We start from the raw sequence: 20,562 nt of genomic DNA on the forward strand, positions 1-20,562 counted from the left end.
CCTGGGACCAGACTGGATGGTCTTGCTGGAGAACATCCATGTACTCCAGTCTTAGGGGGAATTGAGGTGACTTGTTCCCTCCATTGTAGGAGATGATCTGCTTTTTTATTCTCTCCGATGTCCACCTGTCTTTTCTGGAGAGCTGCACAACATTTGAAAGAAATGGTAATGAAAATCTTGAAGTTTGATAGAAATCTTTCATATAGTTCAAAACACCTGTGGGAATAATAATTAGATATCAACAGCAGTGATATGCCAGGGAGTGATGCCGTGTTCAACAAGACTGAATTGGCTGCAGTACCTGCATACTTTCAGACTAGGCCACAATAGAAAGAGCACTTCAGGACCAGCCTATGGATTGTTGTCAGCAGACAGTGAGTCATCTTAGTCTGCAGACTTTCCAAAATTGCTGCAGTGTAGAGACCAGCATTCAATCCGGTCAGAAGACTTAATGTTGAATGGATTAAGCAGGACAGGGGGGGCATTCAGTCTTTGGGATATGCAGTGGAAAGGGGCAGGTGGTGGTGATAACAGTATAAAGTAACAGGGAGATCTAGTAGATTGTGGGACCAGGATAAATAGTAGCGTGTCAGTCATGACTGGTAGGGCTAAGCCAGACAGAAAGGGCTATTTAGAGACGGGATAAAACCTTAGGTCAGAGATGTAGCAACTACTTACGCGACTCGATGTTGCTCTGCAAGAGTTTCCACGTCTCTCTCCTGCCAGGTAAGGAACAACGTCCTCTTGTCTGAGGTTTTCCTTTATCTTACAGGTCCAAACTTCCACGTCCGACAGTGTGCTGCCTACGACATAATCACAGGCCTAATTAAATCTACTGCCGAACAAAATAAAACCACACGGACAGTTTTGTGCTGACTTCTACATGTGCAATGCCCACAAAGTAGACAAACATGTCTTATGGAAAATGTTGGGAGTTTGACTAAAATATTGAATTGTCAATGAAACCACAGAAAGGATTTCATCACCAAATTAATCAAATGTATTTTAAAGCCCTTTTTACATCAGCAGTTGTGAAACAGCATCAAAGTGCTTTACAGAAACCCAGCCTAAAACCCCAAAGGGCAAGCAATGCAGAGGTAGAAGCACAATACAAGCGGTTCATGGTGTGCATGCTTGTCAGACTGATGAATAATCAGAACATGAAACATTCATAGATGACCAGATATGGTGTCATCTCTTTTGTGATCTTTCAAATTTTCCAAATTAGAACAACCTCTCCATCTGTTCTCTGTCAGCAAGCCCACTACCAGTCACATACCTGGTACAATCAGTGACCTGAAATTTAAAGTCAAATCAGAAGCCATAATTACAATGGGAGAAGATGATTAATTAAGGGACTGGGACAAATTACAACTAGCTGTTTCTTAACCCTGTTTGGGCAACTATAAAGAAGTGTTGTTTAACAGAATAAATGAGAAAGAAAATGTTTTCTTCATTACCTGACAGTCAGCATTACGAGCATAGGCATGAAAGGCTGGCCTGCAAATGGGGGGTCCACCATCAGATCGGGACTGTTTTTCTAAATAGAAAAATAATTTAGTGTAGGAGCAGGTCTTTTGTGAATTTTTGTGTAAAACATTACTTATGATTACAAAGCAGGTATGAAGCAATCTGTTTCAAGCCATTCATAAAACCGTATCATGCAATTCATGAATCTCTTACTACAGGCTGGTGGTTAAATATTAAATACAATCTAATGTATTGTTATACCTGACATAGCAATGTCATAGTGAAGAAACGTTGAGATGTTTGGTTCCTGCATTGCTTTCAGGTCCCCAGTAAGAACACAGTATTTGCAAGCCTTGAAATGACAGTTCAACATCAGTCATCATAGCCAATGTCATACATAAATAAAATACGTAAACTATACATCTGAAGCATCCATTCCATCCACAAACTTCTCTCCCGTCTTCAGGTTCAGGAATTTCAGCGGATGCTTGTGCCTGCACGCCATTCCAAACACACCAGCTATGTCCAGTTTCTGGATTTTGGATCGCAGCACATCCCCGGCTAGAAATCCTGGGCACCCCTGTAAAATGAAGTGAACAAGTATGAGTGAACAACGTCCTCCATATTCATTAAGCAGTTCATTTGTATTTATTAGGGATCCCCATTAGCTGCTGCTGAGGCAGCAGCTACTCCTCCTGGGGTCCAGCAAAATTAAGGTGTTCATACAATTTGAAAAACATGAAAATACATTCACAGATTTGACAACACATTGCATGCCCTCAGGCCCCTACTCCACCACGACCACATATCTACAGTAGAACATCTGTGTGTACGTTATCGTGTATCGCCTATGTGTTGCTTCACATGCCCCGCTGTTCCATAGTGTATTTGTATGTGTTTTTTAAAATCAAATTTTACTGTTTGCATCAGTAACTTGATGTGGAATAGAGTTCCATGTAGTCATGGCTCTATGTAGTACTGTGTGTTGTCTGATCTGGACTTGGGGATTATGAATAGACTTCTCGTGGCATGTCTTGTGGGGTATGCATGTGTGTCCGCGCTGTGAGGCAGTAGTTCAAAACAGACAGCTCGGTGCATTCAACATGTAAATACCTCTCATAAATACAAGTAGTGATGAAGTCACTCTCCTCCACTTTGAGCAAGGAGAGATTGACATGCATATGATTAATATTAGCTTTCTGTGTACATCCAAGGGCAAGGCGTGCTGCCCTGATCTGAGCCAATTGCAATTTCTTAAACCCATTTTTGTGGCACTTGAACACTCAACCAGGTGGAACAAAACTAGGGCCTGTAGGATCTGCTTGGTTGATAAGTGCTGCTCTACCTTAACAGCACTTTATTATGGACAGACTTCTCCCCATCTTAGCTACTGTTGTATCAATATGTTTTGACCATGACAATTTACATTCCAGAGTTATTCCAAGAGGTTTAGTCACATCAACTTGCTCAATTTCCACATTATTACAAGATGTAGTTGGGGTTTAGAGTTTAGTGAATGATTTGTCCAAAATGCAATGCTTTTAGTTTTAGAAATATTTAGGACTAACTTATTCCTTGCAACCCACTCTGAAACTAACTGAAGCTCTTTGTTAAGTGTTGCAGTCATACTCAAAGCCAGTGGCATGTCATTAGTAAAGGTTGAATATGTAATGGGCCTAGACAGCTGCCCTGGGGAATTCCTAATTCTACCTGGATTATGTTGAGGCTTCCATTAAAGAACACCCTCTGTAGCCATGATATAGCAGGGGGTGTAAAGCCATAACATACGTTTTGTTCAGCAGCAGACTATGATGGATAATGTCAAAAGCCGCACTGAAGTCTAACAGCCCCCACAACATTTGATCAATTTCTCTTAGTCAATCATTAGTCATTTGTGTAAGTGCTGTGCTTATTGAATGTACTTCCCTATAATCATGTTGAAAGTTTGTTTACTGTAAAATAGCATTGTATTTGGTCAAATATTTTCGCCAAAAGTTTACTAAGTGTTGGTAACAGGCTGGTCGGCTATTTGAGCCAGTAAAAGGGGGATTTACTATTCTTTGATAGCGACATGGCTTCCCTCCAAGCCTGGGGGCACACAATTTCTAGTAGGTTTAAATTGAAAATGTCAAATAGGAGTGGCAATATCGTCCTTTATTATCCATAGTAATTTTCCATCCATGTTGTCAGACCCCGGTGGCTTGTCATTGTTGACAGAATGTTTTCACCTCTTCCACACTTTACGGAATTCAAAAGTACAATGGTTGTCTTTCATAATTTGGTCAGATATACTTGGATGTGTAGTGTCAGCGTTTGTTGCTGACATGTCACGCCTAAGTTTACTAAATTTGCTACACTTGCCCAATGGGTTGTGCAGCCAGACTTATTCCCATTCCTTTTGCCTCATCCCTCAACCATAACATTTTTCAATTAGTTAGTACAGTCATTTTCTTAAATGGGTACATGCTTATTAGTAACTGGAATAAGCAATTTCATAAATGTGTCACGTGCAGTGTTTGTTTGCTCCTCATTACACACCACAGAACAACACAATTTCTTTACATCAACATTGGAATCTTGTTCGGGCTAGGACCCTTAGTTCCAGTCAATGGAAATCTTAACGCTACAGCATACAATGACATTGTAGACAAATGTGTCCTTCAACTTTGTGGCAACAGGTTCAGGAAGGCCCTTTCCTGTTTCAGCATGACAATGCCCCCGTGCACAAAGAGAGGTCCATACAGAAATGGTTTGTCGAGATAGGTGTGGAAGAACTTGATTGGCCTGAACTACATATTAATGCCAATGATTTTGGAATAGGATGTTCATACTTTGTCATGTAGTGTGTATATAGTGCTTTTGGAAAGTGTTCAGACCTCTTGGCTTTACACATTATCTTACAGCCTCATTCTAAAATTAATGAAATAGTTTTTCCCCCCTCAAAACACAATACCCTATAATGACAATGAAAAAACTTTTAATATATATATTTTTTTTAATGATAGTATTCAGGCTCTTTACTCAGTACTTTGTTGAAGCACCTTTGGATGTTGATTTTTGCTTCGGTCTGGACCAAATCTGAACCAATCATAGACATCTATATTTGGTTCAGATTTGGTTCGCTCCGGCCTTAATTTGAAATTCCACAAACGTCCGGCCTATATTTGGGCCAAACATAGAAGTTCAGATTTGGTCTGGACCGGCCCCGATTTAGCCCAAACATAGACGTCTATCATAGACATTCATGTTCCACAAGTCTGGCCAGCACAGTAGAGCACAGTAGGATTGGGCGGTAACCAGATATCCACCTTCATACCGTGCCTGTGCCATCCGGGGATATATTATTTCCGTGCTCACAAGGGGTGCCATTTTTTGCCCAAATGTAAATATTGCCCCATAAATGTAAATGACCAGAATGATGACAAAATGCTAACAAGTTCTAAGGAAGTTATAGTGGATGCGAGGTAAATGCTAACGAGCGCATGCAAACATTTACTACTAGGACACAACCCAGCTCATAAGGTTACGCAACTATGTCAAAATGCAGTTTGCAGTACACACAAAACAAATAACAGGCAGCCGGGATCTAAATTGAGGGGATTATCTCGGCTGCTGTTACCAAGAAGCTTGATCTTGCAAGATAACATTAAACACTAAGCTGACATTAGCAAGTTAGCAAAACCCAGCTGGAAATAATTTATTTGGTTAGTTAACTTAACAGTTATAGGATTTATAGCTAGCAAACAGTGAATTTCATACAAGTGTAACTTCACCTCACTTAAGTTGTGCTGCAGGAGCGACTCCCCTCACATTTTCTTGTTGTGCTTCTTTGTAAACAAACACAAGTGACTGGCTCAAACCTCTGTTTTGGGCTAACTAGTACCGGTAAGCTTCATAAAGAAAAATTATTTAAACAGGCGAAATGATGAACGCGATCTGCTTTATTACCCAGTGCACAAGTTGACTGCAGGTATTTATTTCAAAAGTACTAATATTCAAACTAAGCCCCCCCCAAAAAATGCACTTACCAGAATGCTAGCTAAAAGTATTAAGGAAGCCTTATAGACAATGCTAACTAAATACTAACGAGTACATTGTGAACTTTTGGAAGTTTCTGACCTAAAATCTATAAGTATCTCAAATCGCTACTGACAGTTTGTTGCATGCACAAAACAAATATTAGCCAGCAAGGCTCTTGACCCAGGAGGGGGTTCTCTGCTGTTCCCAAGTGAATGCTTGTTTATATTTCTGTGGAGTCACACTTTAAATGCTAGAACAGTCCACATTTAATTTCTCTGCAAACAAAACTTGTCATGAATAGAAGCATTTGCTAAAAGGTCTACAAACATGTTTTCACTTTGTCGTTATGGGGTATTGCGTGATTTTTAGTTTAAAAAAAAAGTTAATACATTTTGAATTCCAGCTGTAATACAAATGGGGAATTAGTCAAGCGATATGAATACTTTTTGAAGGCACTGTTTATGCATGATGTTAGGGACATAAAATTCTTCAAATCATTTTTTACTTGTCACATGCGCCAAATACATAAGGTGTAGACTTTACAGTGAAATGCTTACTTAAAAGCCCTTAACCAACTGCAGTTATGAAAAATACCAAAATAAAATAAAACAAATAATTAAATCAGTAAAATAACAATAGCGGAGCTATATACAGGGGTACCTGTACAGTGTCAATGTGCAGGGGCACCGGTGTCGAGGTAATATGTACATGTAGGTAGAGTTATTAAAGTGACTATGCATAGATAATAGAGAGTAGCAGCAGCATAAAAGAGGGGTGGGGCAATGCAAATAGTCTGGGTAGGCATTTGATTAGTTGTTAAGGAGTCTTATGGCTTAGGGGAAGAAGCTGTTTAGACGCCTCTTGGACCTAGACTTGGTGCTCCGGCACCATTTGCAGAGATTACAGTCTATGACTAGTGTGGCTGGAGCCTGACAATTTTTAGGGCCTTCCTCTGACACCGCCTGGTATAGAGGTCCTGGAAAGCAGGAAGTTTGGCCCCAGTGATGTACTGGGCCTTACGCACTACCCTCTGTAGTGCCTTGCGGTCAGAGGCCGAGCAGTTGCCATACCAGGCATACCACGCACCAGCTGGTGCAGCTGTGGAAGCTTTTGAGGATCTGAGGACCCATGCCATATCTTTTCAGTCTCCTGAGGGGGAATAGGTTTTGTTGTGCCCTCTTCACGACTGTCTTGGTGTGCTTGGACCATGATAGTTTGTTGGTGATGATGACGCCAAGGAACTTGAAGCTTTTAACATGCTCCACTACAGCCCCGTCGAAGAGAATGGGGGCGTGCTCGGTCCTCCTTTTCCTGTAGTCCACAATCATCTCCTTTGTCTTGATCACATTGAGAGAGAGGTTGTTGTCCTGGCACCAAATGGCCAGGTCATCGTTGTCGGTGATCAGGCCTACCATTGTTGTGTCATCTACAAACTTAATGGTGTTGGAGTCATGCCTGGCCGTGCAGTCATGAGTGAACAGGGAGTAGAGGAGGGGACTGAGCACGCACTCCCGAGGGGGACCTGTATTGAGAAACAGCATGGAGGATGTGTTGTTACCGACCCTTACCACCTGGGGGGCGCCCGTCAGGAAGTTCAAGATCCAGTTGCAGAGGGAAGTGTTTAGTCCCAGTGTCCTTAGCTTAGCGATGAGCTTTGAGGGCAATAGGGTGTTGAACGCGGAGCTGTAGTCAATGAATAGCATTCACACATCGGTGTTCCTTTTGTCTTGGTGTGAAAGGGCAGTGTGGAGTGCAATAGAGATGGCTACAGACGTGAGTGCTATGAGTCGGTAGTCATTTAGACAGGTAACCTTAGTGTTCTTGGGCACAGGGACTATAGTGGTCTGCTTAAAATATGTTGGTATTACAGACTCGGACAGGGAGAGGTTGAAAATGTCAGTGAAGACACTTGTCAGTTGGTCAGCCCTGCGGCCTTGTGGATGGGAGACCGGGAGGTCCGTGGGGCGACGCACAATTGGCCTAGCGTCGTCCAGGTTTGGGAGGGTTTGGCCGGTAGGGAAATCCTTGTCTCATTGCGCACCAGCGACTCCTGTGGCGGGCCGGGGGCAGTGCGCGCTAACCAAGGTTGCCAGGTGTACAGTGTTTCCTCCGACACATTGGTGCGGCTGGCTTCCGGGTCGGATGACGCTGTGTTAAGAAGCAGCTTGGCTTGCTTGGGTTGTGTATCGGAGGACGCATGACTTTCAACCTTCGTCTCTCCCGAGCCCATTCGGGAGTTGTAGCGATGAGACAAGATAGTAGCTACGAAAACAATTGGATACCATGAAATTGGGGAGAAAAAGGGGTAAAAGAAATATATAATTTTTGGGAGAACCATTTAAGAACTAGAGTTATTATACTGTCTGATAGCAATGTGGCGTTTCGCAGGCGGTTCGTACGGGCAGTTATACAGGACAGTTCGTGGCTGTTTCTCAGGAGCCTGGTGGTGCAGTTACCTCTTTTTGGAGGGAGCAAGTTATTCAGTGGATGGTCAAGAGTGTGCATGTCCTTCACCAGATACACTGCAGCCTGCTCTCGCCTACTCTGCAGTGAGGGGAGCTGTGGTTGGACTGCCCAACCTCTGGAGATGATCTTCAAGACCCTCAACTGCACCCTGTCTAGTTGGGCCTGCTGCCTTTTAGTGCATCCAACTAACAGCACTCCACCGTATTTCAGACAAGGCCTCACCAATGTAGTATAGACCAGATCTTCAGTGGTTAGGCCATTTCTGGCAAGAACAGTCAAAAAGTGCAGTTTTTTAGGCCTTCCTCACTGACTACTCCCCATATGTGTCACCACTGAGGTTAGAGGCTAGATGAAAACCAAGATACTTAGCTGTTACCACTGGTACTTCCTGTCCTCCTATGATCAGTGGTGCAGGTTGTGGATGGGCTCTAGAAAAACATATCTGAATTTCCATAGACCTTTTCTCATTCAGGAGCATGTTGTTGGATGTGGTCCACTCTTCCAGCTGTTTTGCCTCCAAGCCCATGGAAATATCCTCTTTGATGCTGGTTAATGGTATGGCTCGGAACAGCCCTACATCGTCTGAATATCCCATGTCCAGAGTAGAGGTCGGCCGATTAAATAGGGCCGGTTTAAAGTTTTCATAACAATCAGTATTTTTGGACAGGGAGACTGAACATCTGACTCCCAGCATAACATATTTTAAAATGTATTTAACCTTTATTTAACCAGGAAGGGCTCATTGAGATTAAAATATATTTTTCAAGAGTGCCCTGGCCAAGATAGGCAGCACCAAGTCATTACAAAAAAATTAGACAGACAGACAACATGGAAAAACTACAAGTAATCTAGTAAAAACCATTGAATTCACAAGAGTATAAAACAGCTAATTAAAAACATTGACAGGTCAGGGAATCAGCCTCAAAATCCTTCATCAGTGATTTAAAAACACCAATCGGGACAAGTTCTTCAAGTTTAAAAGTATTTTGTAAGGTGTTCCAAGACGATAGGGCAGAGTTCATAAAAGCCCTTTTACCAAATTCAGTTCGGACATTTGTAACAGTTGGCAGGATAAAGTCCAGCGAACGAAAAGAGTACCCACTACATTTCTGAACAATAAAAATGCCCAAATAACAAGGTAGTAAATCCAAAATGGCTTTGTAAATAAAAGTATACCAGTGACTGAGCCTACGAGTGACTAGAGAAGGCCAGCCAACCCTGTTATACAAAGTGCAGTGGTGTGTAAGGGTTTTGCATTTTAAAATAAATCTCAAAGTGCCATTGTAAAGAGTGTCAATTGATCTCAAACACTGAGCGGAAGCATTCATATATAAAATATCCCCATAGTCTAGTAAAGACATACATGTAGCTGATATCAGCCTCCTTCTGGCTTCAAAAGAAAAACAGGCCTTATTCCTAAAATACAATCCCAATTTCAATTTGTAAATGGTTGAATATGCAATTTAAAAGAGAGACCGTCATCAATTAAAATTCCAAGATATTTATATGAGGTTACAACCTCAATCTCCTTGTCCTGACAGGTAGTAATAGGTGAAAGTTTTAGAGGTCTATTTCTTGCATTAGAAAACACCATTAGTTTAGTTCTCTCAGCATTGAGGATAAACTTCAATTGACACAGGGTATGTTGAACAGTATAAAAAGCAGTTTGCATGTTCTGGAAAGCTTTTGTGAGAGACGAGGCACAACAGTAAACAGTACCATCAGCATAAAAATGAAGTTGTGCATTTTGGACATTTTTGTTTAAATCATTTATATAGATAAGAGAGAACCAAGTACAGAGCCTTGGGGCACACCATTCAAGACAGACAATTTGACATAAGCCCGTCAAATTGAGTGCACTGAGTTCTATCAAACAGATAGTTAGCAAACCATGCAACTGCATGCTCCGAAAGACCTACACTCGACAATCTCTGCCTTAGTATAGCATGATCAACTGTATCAAAAGCCTTAGAGAGATCAATAAAAAGTGAAACAGTGATGTTTTTTGTCAATGGCTTCAGTGATATCATTTAAAACCTTCATGGCTGCTGTAATTGTGCTATGCTTCTTTCTGAAGCCCGATTGGCACATTGATAAAATAGAGTTAGTAAATAAAAACTCTTTTAGCTGTTCACTTACAAGAATTTCAAGTATTTTCACCAGGGGTGACAGCTTTGAGATTGGCCTATAATTATTTAAAAGAGTTGGAACTTCCCCTTTTAAAAGTGGTAGGACAAATGCTGATTTCCAGATCTTTGGAATTTCATTACATTCCAGGGTTAGATTGAACAGAAATGTAAGTGGTTCAGCTTTGAAATCAGATGCCAGATTTAAAAAGCAGGGATCCAAAAGATCAGGACCTGCAGGCTTTCTCTGATCTAAGGATTTCAGGGCTTTATGTACCAACTGCACTGAAAATGGCAAAAAGCTCAAAGTTTGACCAACTCTCACTGGTTCATCCACACAGGGTTGTACAGAGACAGGACACTGGTTCATCCACACAGGGTTGTACAGAGACAGAGGACACTGAATCAAACAGCCTACCAGATGATGCAAAGTGCTCATTGAAACAATTCAGCATTTCAGTTGTCATATATAGCAACAGAGTCCTTCAAAACATATGGCGGTAATTAATTAACATTACTGTTACCAGACATGGACTTAATAGCCTTCCAAACCTTTCTAGGGTCATTCAGGTAATCATGGTAACAGACATAAAATATTCAGACTTGGCCTTCCTGAGAAGAAAAGAACACTTGTTTCAAAACTGCCTAAAAATAAGCCAATCAGCATCAGAACATGATTTCCTTGCTTTAGCCCAAGCTAGATTACGGTCGTGAATAATACAAGACAGCTCAGAAGAAAACCATGGATTATCCCACCCTTTAACCCCGAACCTGCGGAATGGGGCATGTTTGTTTACTATTTGGGAAAAACCATCATGAAAGAATTTCCAGGCAGTTTCCACATCAGGGATAAGCTCAATCTTGCTCCAGTTAAAATAAAACAAATCATGAAAGAAAGAAAGCCTGCTCATTAAAACACTTCAAATTTCTCTTACGAATAAAACGTGGGTTTGTCTTTGGAACCTTAGTATTTCTAACAGCAACAACAGCACAATGGTCACTTAACCTCTTGCTCCTACCTGACACGCAGGCGTCCCATCTAGACATCTGGAAATGCAAATGCGCTACGCTAAATTCTAATAGCACTCGTTAAAACTCAAACGTTCATTAAAATACGCATGCTGGGTATTGAATTAAAGCTACACTCGTTGTGAATCCAGGCAACAAGTCCGATTTTTAAAATGCTTTTCGGCGAAAGCATGAGAAGCTATTATCTGATAGCATGTAACACCCCAAAAGACCCGCAGGGGACGTAAACAAAATAATTAGCATAGTCGGCGCTAGACAAAATGCACAAATAAAATATAAAACATTCATTACCTTTGACCATCTTCTTTGTTGGCACTCCTAGATGTCCCATAAACACTATTGGGTCTTTTTTTCTCTCGATTAAATCGGTCCATATATAGCCTAGATATCGATCTATGAAGACTGTGTTATCAACAAAAAAAATAGCGTTTTATAACGTAACGTCATTTTTTTAAATTAAAAAAGTCGACGATAAACTTTCACAAAACACTTCGAAATACTTTTGTAATGCAACTTTAGGTATTAGTAAACGTTAATAAGTGATCAAATTGATCACGAGGCGATGTATATTCTATAGCTGTACGTCTGGAAATAATGTCCGGGTAAATCTCAACCAAAATATCCGGTCGGAGACTGGAAGAACTGCTCTGCCTTGTGTCTGTTTGACCAAGAAACAAATAGTAGGCAAATGACAAGACTGTTGACATCGTGTGGAAGCTGTAGGTATTGCAACCTCGGCCCCATTTAATGTGGTTCACGTTTAACAATTGGTTGAAGTGGCGCATGGATATATTTTCCCATTTTCAGTGATCACTTTTCGATGAAACGCACGTTCTGTTATAGTCACAGCCGTGATTTAACCAGTTTTATAAACGTCTGAGTGTTTTCTATCCACACATACTAATCATATGCATATACTATATTCCTGGCATGAGAAAGGGGTGCTGAAATGTTGCGCGATTTTTAACAGAATGTTCGAAAAAGTAGGGGGTAGGAGTAACAGATTAAATCATTACAAAAAACACCAACCGCAGAATATTTATGTGGAACATTTGCCAATATCAAATCAATCAGGGTAGATTTATCTGGGCATTTAAGATTAGGGCGAGTGGGTGAATTAATCAACTGGGTAAGATTCATAGAATTACAAAATATTTTTAAATCATCAGACACCGGCTTTAACCAACACCATCTTGATTTGTCCTCTCTGAATAAACACATTTTTCTCCCCCTGATTTGCTTTAGCAATTTATGTTATTCTTCAATAACAAACTCTAACGAATGTATGTGATGACAGAGGCTAGATCTTCTGCATGCTCTTTCAGTAGTCAGGCTGGAATGACACCAGGCCCACACTCTTTACATGGGGCGAGTCTGGTCAGAGCTTGCTTTATCTGGCCAATGCTGCACAGCTCAACCTGCCTTGTAGGCATCGGCAGGGGGGAGATGGCAAGAGATGCTTGTCCATGCCTCAGTAAAGAAGACATTAAAAACAACCTGTATTCTCCCTACTGATGTTCTCTTTTGTCCCAGTCCTTTGTTAATGTAGTCCCACAATTCCTTAGGGCTTTTCTTATTTAGGTCCTTTTCTTTTTGAGGCAATTTTCTTCTTTAGGCAGGAGTTGAACATCTCCACCTTTCAATCAATGTTCTCCACCTCATACATGGCAGACCAGTCAGTACTTTCTGTTCTGGGTTACCAGACATCCTTTTTTCCAGTGCACCTCGCTTCTCCCTCCTGATGTTGTGTTTGGGGACAACAGCAGACATTTGTGATCACTGGATCTGAGAGGAGTAAGTACAGTGGGGGTGTTATAGAGATTCTTCATATTTGTAATGATCAGATCTAGGATGGAGTCCCCTATGGTCTTGTCTTTGATCACTTGTTTCATGTCTGGATGGGAGTTCGTCAGTATCTTCTATGTTCTACTGTACTAAATTGTGCCTGACCGTAATGTTCAAACCTGTGAAACAAAGCTTAGACGTCTATGAATCGTTCAGATTTGGATCTGGTCCACACCGAACAAATGTGTTTGGGGGCAGAGCCAAACATTTTGGTCTTTCAGCAGACGCTCTTATCCAGAGTGATTTACAGTCAGTGCATTCAACTAGGTTAGATAAACAACAACATATCACAGTCATAGCAAGAAAAAACTAATCTGTTACCGTTACTGATTTGTAATAAGTTAAACAATCTAAATATTTTTTTAAATCAACAGTTACATATCGGGATATTATTTGACGATATATACCGTTTTGACAATATCGTTATATTATTTTTGTGCTAGTTGACTGTACCTGCACCAAATCGTCAGTATTTCTCCTTCACAGCTTGTTCTCAATCTTCTTTTTAAACATGGAGCCAATGTTCTTAGCACTTTTATTTCCATTACTGATAAAAACGTGTTGTTTTCTTCATGGCTCTCCCTCACTTACGGTGAGCAATATATTTGAAACATCGAATCGTGTCGGCACTTAAGTATCGTGATAATATAGTATTGTAAGGTCCCTGGCAATTCCCAGCCTTATTACTCAGAATGCTATTGTAGTTGAAGTTGATTCTGTATATTGAACATAATCGCTGCCAGTTTTAAAGCGTTTGAAAAATGTAACTTAAGTGCATGTGATAGGGCGCAATAAATATTTTGTTGCAATCATTAGCTTGCTCATTCCTCTTAAGAGGAATTAACAATTATGATTGTGATATATACTACCTTTCAAAAGTGTAGGGTCACTTAGAAATCCCTGTCATGGTTTTTGAAAGAAAAACACATTTTGTCCATTAAAATAACATCAGATTGATCAGAAATAGTGTAGACGTTCATTTTGTGTATGACTATTGCAGATAGATTTTTAAATTGAATATCTACATAGGCGTAGAGGCCCATTATCAGCAACCATCGCTCCTGTGTTCCAATGGCGCATTGTGTTAGCTGATCCAAGTTTATAATTTTAAAAAGGTTTGCATCCCAGAGTCGCCTCTTCACTGTTGACGTTGAGACTGGTGTTTTGGGGGTACTATTTAATGAAGCTGCTAGTTGAGGACTTGTGAGGCGTCTGTTTCTAAAACTAGACACTCTAATGTACTTGTCCTCTTGCTCAGTTGTGCATCAGGGCCTCCCACTCCTCTTTCTATTCTGGTTAGAGCCAGTTTGTGCTGTTCTGTGAAGGGAGAAGTATACAGCGTTGAATGAGATCTTCAGTTCCTTAGCAATTTCTCGTGTGGAATAGCCTTCATTTCTTAGAATAAACTGACGAGTTTCAGAAGTAAGTTTTGTTTCTGACAATTTTGAGCCTGTAATCAAACCCACAAATGCTGATACTCCAGATACTCATCTAGTCTAAAGAAGGCCAGTTTTCAACTGATCAATTAGCCTTTTAAAATGATACTTGGATTAGCTAACACAATGTGCCATTGGAACACAGGAGTGATGGTTGCTGACAATGGGTCTCTGTACGCCTATGTAGATATTCCATTAAATACATCTGCCGTTTCCAGCTACAATAGTCATTTACAACATTAATGTCTACACTGTATTTCTGATCAATTTGATGTTATTTTAAAAACAAGGACAGTTCTAAGTGACCCCAACTTTTGAACAGTAGTGTAATTGAGAATGTACACTGAACACCTTCCTAATATTGAGTTGCACCCTTTGGCCAACAGAACAGCCTCAATTTGCATAAAAGCATTCCACAAGGATGCTGGCTCATATTTACTCCAATGCTTCCCACAGTTGTGTGGTGGACCATTGTTGATACACATGGGAAACTGTTGAGTGTGTAAAACCCAGAAGAGTTGCAGTTCTTGACAGACAAACCGGTGCACCTGACACCTACCATACCCTGTTCTGCCTGCGGCTATGGAACCCAGACCTGTTCACCGGACCTGCTACCTTGTCCCGGACCTGCTGTTTTCGACTCTCTACCGCACCTGCTGTCTCTGAATGATTGTCTATGAAAAGCCAACTGACATTTACTCCTGAGGTGCTGACCTGTTGCACCCTCTACAACCACTGTGATTATTATTATTTTACCCTGCTGGTCATCTATGAACATTTGAACATCTTGGCTATGTACGGTTATCTCCACCCGGCACAGCCAGAAGAGGACTGGCCACCTCTCAGAGCCTGGTTCCTCTCTAGGTTTCTTCCAAGGTTCCTGCCTTTCTAGGGAGTTTTTCCAAGCCCCCGTGCTTCTATTGATCAATACATATGCATTGCTTGCTGTTTGGGGATTTAGGCTGGGTTTCTGTATAGTACTTTGTGACATCGGCTGATGTAAAAAGGGCTTTATAAATACATTTGATTGATTGATACCCCATCAAAAAGCACTTAAATATTTTGTTTTCCCCATGGCGCGCACACACAAGCCATGTATATTTTCTCAGGGCTTAAAAATTCCACTTTAACCTGTTTCCTTCCCTTCCTCTACTCTGATTGAAGTGGATTTAACAAGTGACATTAAGTGATCATAGCTTTCACCTGGGTTCTTCTGGTTAGTATGTCATGGAAAGAGCAGGTGTTCCTAATGTTTAGTACATTCAGTGTATAGTAGTTTACATTTGGCCATAGAATCATGACCGAAAAATACACTTTCAATGTCTGTAAATGAGGTAGTTACATATTTTAAATATCTAGAAGAGACATTTTTACCTTACATTCGTTCATTAAAATAAAACTGATTTAAACTTCTGGAAAATACGCATGACATCTGTATAAGACGCATTTTCGACAATACATTTTCCCCCGCAAATGCAGTCCTACAGGCCGTCGCCATCTTGAAAATGACTTCTTCTTCTTTAGTGCTCGAAATTTCGATTTGCACAATTACTACCACCTTGCGGCTAGGCGGGAGTTGGCTTGACAGTAATTTTCACTTGCCTGAACTTGATCAGGTCAGGTTCAGTGCAAATGCAATAAATTACACATATCTTTAATAATAATACATTAAAATGAGACTTTCATGACTCAAATATGTTTACAAGTATCTCAGTGTCTAGAGAGCGCGAGAGAGAGACTATGCAGAACCCCATTTTCACCTAAGGATGGCAGTATTTGTTCACGTGATGAAGTAATTTTGATGTCTCAGTCTGATAATGTTAGGATGTAATCAGAAAGCATATTCAATGTATTTGAGCGGTTGAGAAAACAGACACTCAAAGACTAGTCAAATCACTAAAGCTGAAAAACAAAACTGAAAAACAGCTGCTTCTACACACACAAACACACACACACACATCCATCCTCTGAATAGAGGGGATGTTTTTGCCCCATCTTGTTAAATGAAATGTTTACAGAGCATCACAAGCCAAATTATTGTTTGTAAAAAACCCAGGAAACATCTCCCTCGACCACAACCCAATGAAAACCTTTCAGGCTAATTCTTAGGAGTTTCAAACCACAGTGCTCTGTGGTGCTTTGTTACACATCACATCGGTTAAGAGGACAGTGATCATAACACAATAGAAGTGAATTCTTTCATAATTTCCCACAATTCCATTCATTGTAAGTAACCACTTGAAGATGCGTTCCTGGATAAATACTAACAGATGCTAAATTGCGAACGTGTTCACAATAAAGGGACACAATAAGTCTCTTTTAATGAGATACCCCCACTCACACATATTCAATATGTATTTCCTTTGTTTCATTTTGTCTTAGTCTTTCAAAAGACCAGTAGTACAAGTACAATTCTGCACAATTCACTACCATCTACTATCATTCGACATTGACCAAATGAGTGTTAGAGCTTGCACTATAGTTCAACACGAATACCTTCCTCACTGAGATCGAACAAAGCAGGACGATTTAGGTGTAAACAAGATGCAACCATTAAACCTCCGGTCTACCATATGTATATACTGCACTCGATACCATCTACTGTATGCTGCTCTGTACCATCACTCATTCATATATCCTTATGTACATATTCTTTATCCCCTTACACTGTGTATAAGACAGTAGTTTTGGAATTGTTAGTTAGATTACTTGTTGGTTATCACTGCATTGTCGGAACTAGAAGCACAAGCATTTCGCTACACTCGCATTAACATCTGCTAACCATGTGTATGTGACAAATACAATTTGATTTGATTTGATTTTGAGCATCTCAGGATAGAAGGGTAAAATGTGTTTATACCACATTGTTTAGATTTCTATGTTTTAACGATAGGGCAGTTTGACAGCTGGTGTTCAAAATCTACCCTCATGATGGTATTGCTGGATATTATCTGCAAGTATAACTTCGTACCTTTGCCTTAATAAGGATTGAGTAGAATACCATTATGGTATTTAAAGTAGTCTATCAAACCAATAATCAAATAGGACCTATCCTCCTGTGACTGAGAATGTATCTTTAAGACACAACAACGAAATGCCCATCTACCTGGGTGGGCATTGTAAGATTTGACATCCCTGTACACAGTGTGAGACAGCACATACACTATAATCAGCTGCAGAGTACAGACCACACAGAGTTGCCCTGCAGGTAGAATATTGCTAGCACATCGTTTTTACATACTTCATTATTTATCCTCATTGTCAACTTCTTAAAATAGCCACTTAGAGAATCTGTAACAGGCATACTTGAATAGGATTCTATTTATTTCATTTTTATTTTTTAGAAACGACACATTTCTTTATACCCCACAGTTAAACAAGTGACTCTTACTATCTACAGGATGTCGTAAAGCTCGTACCTGGGATGAATGCAAACTTCAGACCTAGCTACTATAAACATTAAAGAGGACCATTAATACTATCCAAATCTCCCTGAAAGACTGCAAAATGAAATAAACAGTGCAGACCTATTTTGGGGTTTTGATAAATCCTTGACAAAGCAACCATTCATAAACAGTGAAACAAATCTAACAATTTGTCCACCTACTTTAACATCCGTGGACTGACAAACATGACATAAAACCAAACCAACCATTTAATGGCAGAACCAATGCCTTCAGAAAGTATTCACACCCCTTGACTTTGGTAAATAGGTACAAAAAGAAAGAAAAAGCAGACATTGAATATTGCTTTGAGCATGGTGAAGTTATTCATTACACTTTGGATGGTGTATCAATACACCCAGCCACAACAGAGATACAGGCGTCCTTCCTAACACCATTGCCAGGGTGGAAGGAAACAGTTCAGGGATTTCACCATGAGGCCAATGGTGACTTTAAAACAGCTACAGAGTTAATGGCTCCTATCACAGGAGAAAACTGAGGATGGACCATCAATATTGTACTCTACAATACTGCAATACAATACTAACCTCTACAATACTAACCTAATTGACAGTGAAAAGAAGGAAGCAAGTACAGAATAAAAATATTCCAAAACATGCATCCTGTTTGCAGCAAGGCACTCAAGTAATACTGCATAAAATGTGGGAAAGCAATTCACTTTTCGTCCTGAATACAAAGTACCACACTCCATATTTACAAGCATAGTGGTGGCTGCATCATGTTATTGGTATGCTTGTAATCGTTAAGGACTAGGGGAATTGTTCAGGATAAAAAATAAACTTAATGGCACTAAGCACAGTCAAAATCCTTGTGGAAAACCTGGTTCAGTCTGCTTTCCACCAGACACTGGGAGATTAATTCACCTTTCAGCAGGACAATAACCTAAAAACAAGGCTAAATCTACACTGGAGTTGGTTACCAAGAAGGCAGTATATGTTCCTGAGTGCCCAAGTTACAATTTTAACTTCAGATATCTCCCCCCAGTCATTACTCAGGGTTTCCAAAGAGGAGTCTCTCCCCTCTCCATTCCCTCAGTTCAATAGTCCTTATGGGCCATATGGTGTATGGTGCTCTCTTATAGATAACTATCTTATCAAACATAATCTAGTGCAATTGTTGTCAATTGTGATTGATAGGAGACATCATGACATGGGATCTGGAACTTTTTGGGGGCAAAGTAAAATGGTTTAGTTCTGTTGAGATGAAGCTGGATTTCTAAGAGGTGTTAGGTTATAGTCATGCTTTCTGGAGGCTACTGGTAATACACTTTTTTTAGTTTCATTGACAGATTTTCAATTGAATGTTTGTCCACGTTGAATCGTTTGTTTAGCACTTCACCTCACATCTACAGCCATCATTCAAATAATGTTTTGTCCTTCTCATACCACAACTGGTTTTGACCATTAAAGAGGATATAAAGACATTTTAGTGAGCTGTAAGCTAACAGCCAAGGATCACAATAAAACACAGGCTAGTCTGTATTCCCACTGACTGTAACTGTTAATAAAAAAAAGAGAACAAAGCTACGTTTATTGGGTTTGATCCTAAATGCCAAATAAATAAAGTTTCTGAATAGTTTCGGAGCAGCGTCTGTTAAGTCACTTAGGGTGGGACCACCAGGAATAAAAGGAAGTGAGATCCCTAAAGCTCAAGCAAGAAACTCTAAATCCAAATATCAGGTGTATTAGGGTACAATTTTGAGGTGACTTGTATTTCTTAAAAGCTCTGTCTGTTATAACATTAAAACGAAAATCTTGAAACTAGGTCAGAGGCCACTATACACACACTGCTGTGTGACTACCACTAAGACCCTAGGCACTGTCACTGATCTAAAACTTTCAAATGCGACCCAAATTAACTACCAAGACAGCTAGGGCCTCACAGACACAATTAACTACCAAGACAGTCAGGTCCTCACAGACACGCCCATGACAAGCTTGGGCAAACCAGACGAGTGCTTTCCTCATTAACTTCTTCATCAATAGTCCATCAATTCCTCTCATTAGCTAAACATTTGCTTTGTCTATTTTAACTAATTCTGGCAGCACATTACATTTGGCCCGTAAATCCAAATGAGATTTCACCTGTCAAGGGATGAGGGGAAAAGAAGAGTGACATTTCTCAACATAGGCCTACAGACCAAAACCACCGTTGCTGATACATTTCTTTCAACATTTATAAAAGAAGTTGTGATCTTGCCATGTAAAAAGGATCAACCTTTAATCATGTTATAGCATGTTGTATTCCAGTGAGGAATGGAGAGGATGTGGACAATGGGAGAGGCATGAAGCCATTATCATACCACCCTGCATACCACTGCTGGCTTGCATCTGAAGCTAAGCAAAGTTGGTCCTGGTCAGTCCCTGGATTGGAGACCAGATGTTGCAGGAAGTGGTGTTGGAGGGCCAATAGGAGGCACTCTTTCCTCTGGTCTAAAAAAATATCCCAATGCCCCAGGGCAGTGATTGGGGACATGGCCCTGTGTAGGGTGCTGTCTTTCAGATGGGACGTTAAACGGGTGTCCTGACTCTTTGAGGTCATTAAAGATCCCATGGCACTTATCGTAAGAGTAGGGGTGTTAACCCTGGTGTCCTGGCTAAATTCCCAATCTGGCCCTCAAACCATCACGGTCACCTAATAATCAATTGGCTCATTCATCTCCTCTTCTCTCCCCTGTAACTATTCCCCAGGTCGTTGCTGCAAATG

General features: G+C 40.4%; 1 long non-coding RNA gene across 1 annotated transcript; it reads right to left on the bottom strand.

Annotated features, from left to right (window-relative positions):
* Window positions 1-1,182: 1,182 nt before the first annotated feature.
* LOC118401688 (uncharacterized) lies at window positions 1,183-15,908 on the bottom strand. The gene is made up of 4 exons (XR_004829325.2): window positions 15,767-15,908; window positions 1,732-2,050; window positions 1,461-1,540; window positions 1,183-1,296 (listed from the first exon to the last, which is right to left on the bottom strand). It is a non-coding gene; the product is annotated as an uncharacterized LOC118401688 (long non-coding RNA).
* Window positions 15,909-20,562: the final 4,654 nt, after the last annotated feature.

This window comes from Oncorhynchus keta, chromosome 23, assembly GCF_023373465.1.
Source record: "Oncorhynchus keta strain PuntledgeMale-10-30-2019 chromosome 23, Oket_V2, whole genome shotgun sequence".
Lineage (NCBI taxonomy): Eukaryota > Metazoa > Chordata > Actinopteri > Salmoniformes > Salmonidae > Oncorhynchus > Oncorhynchus keta.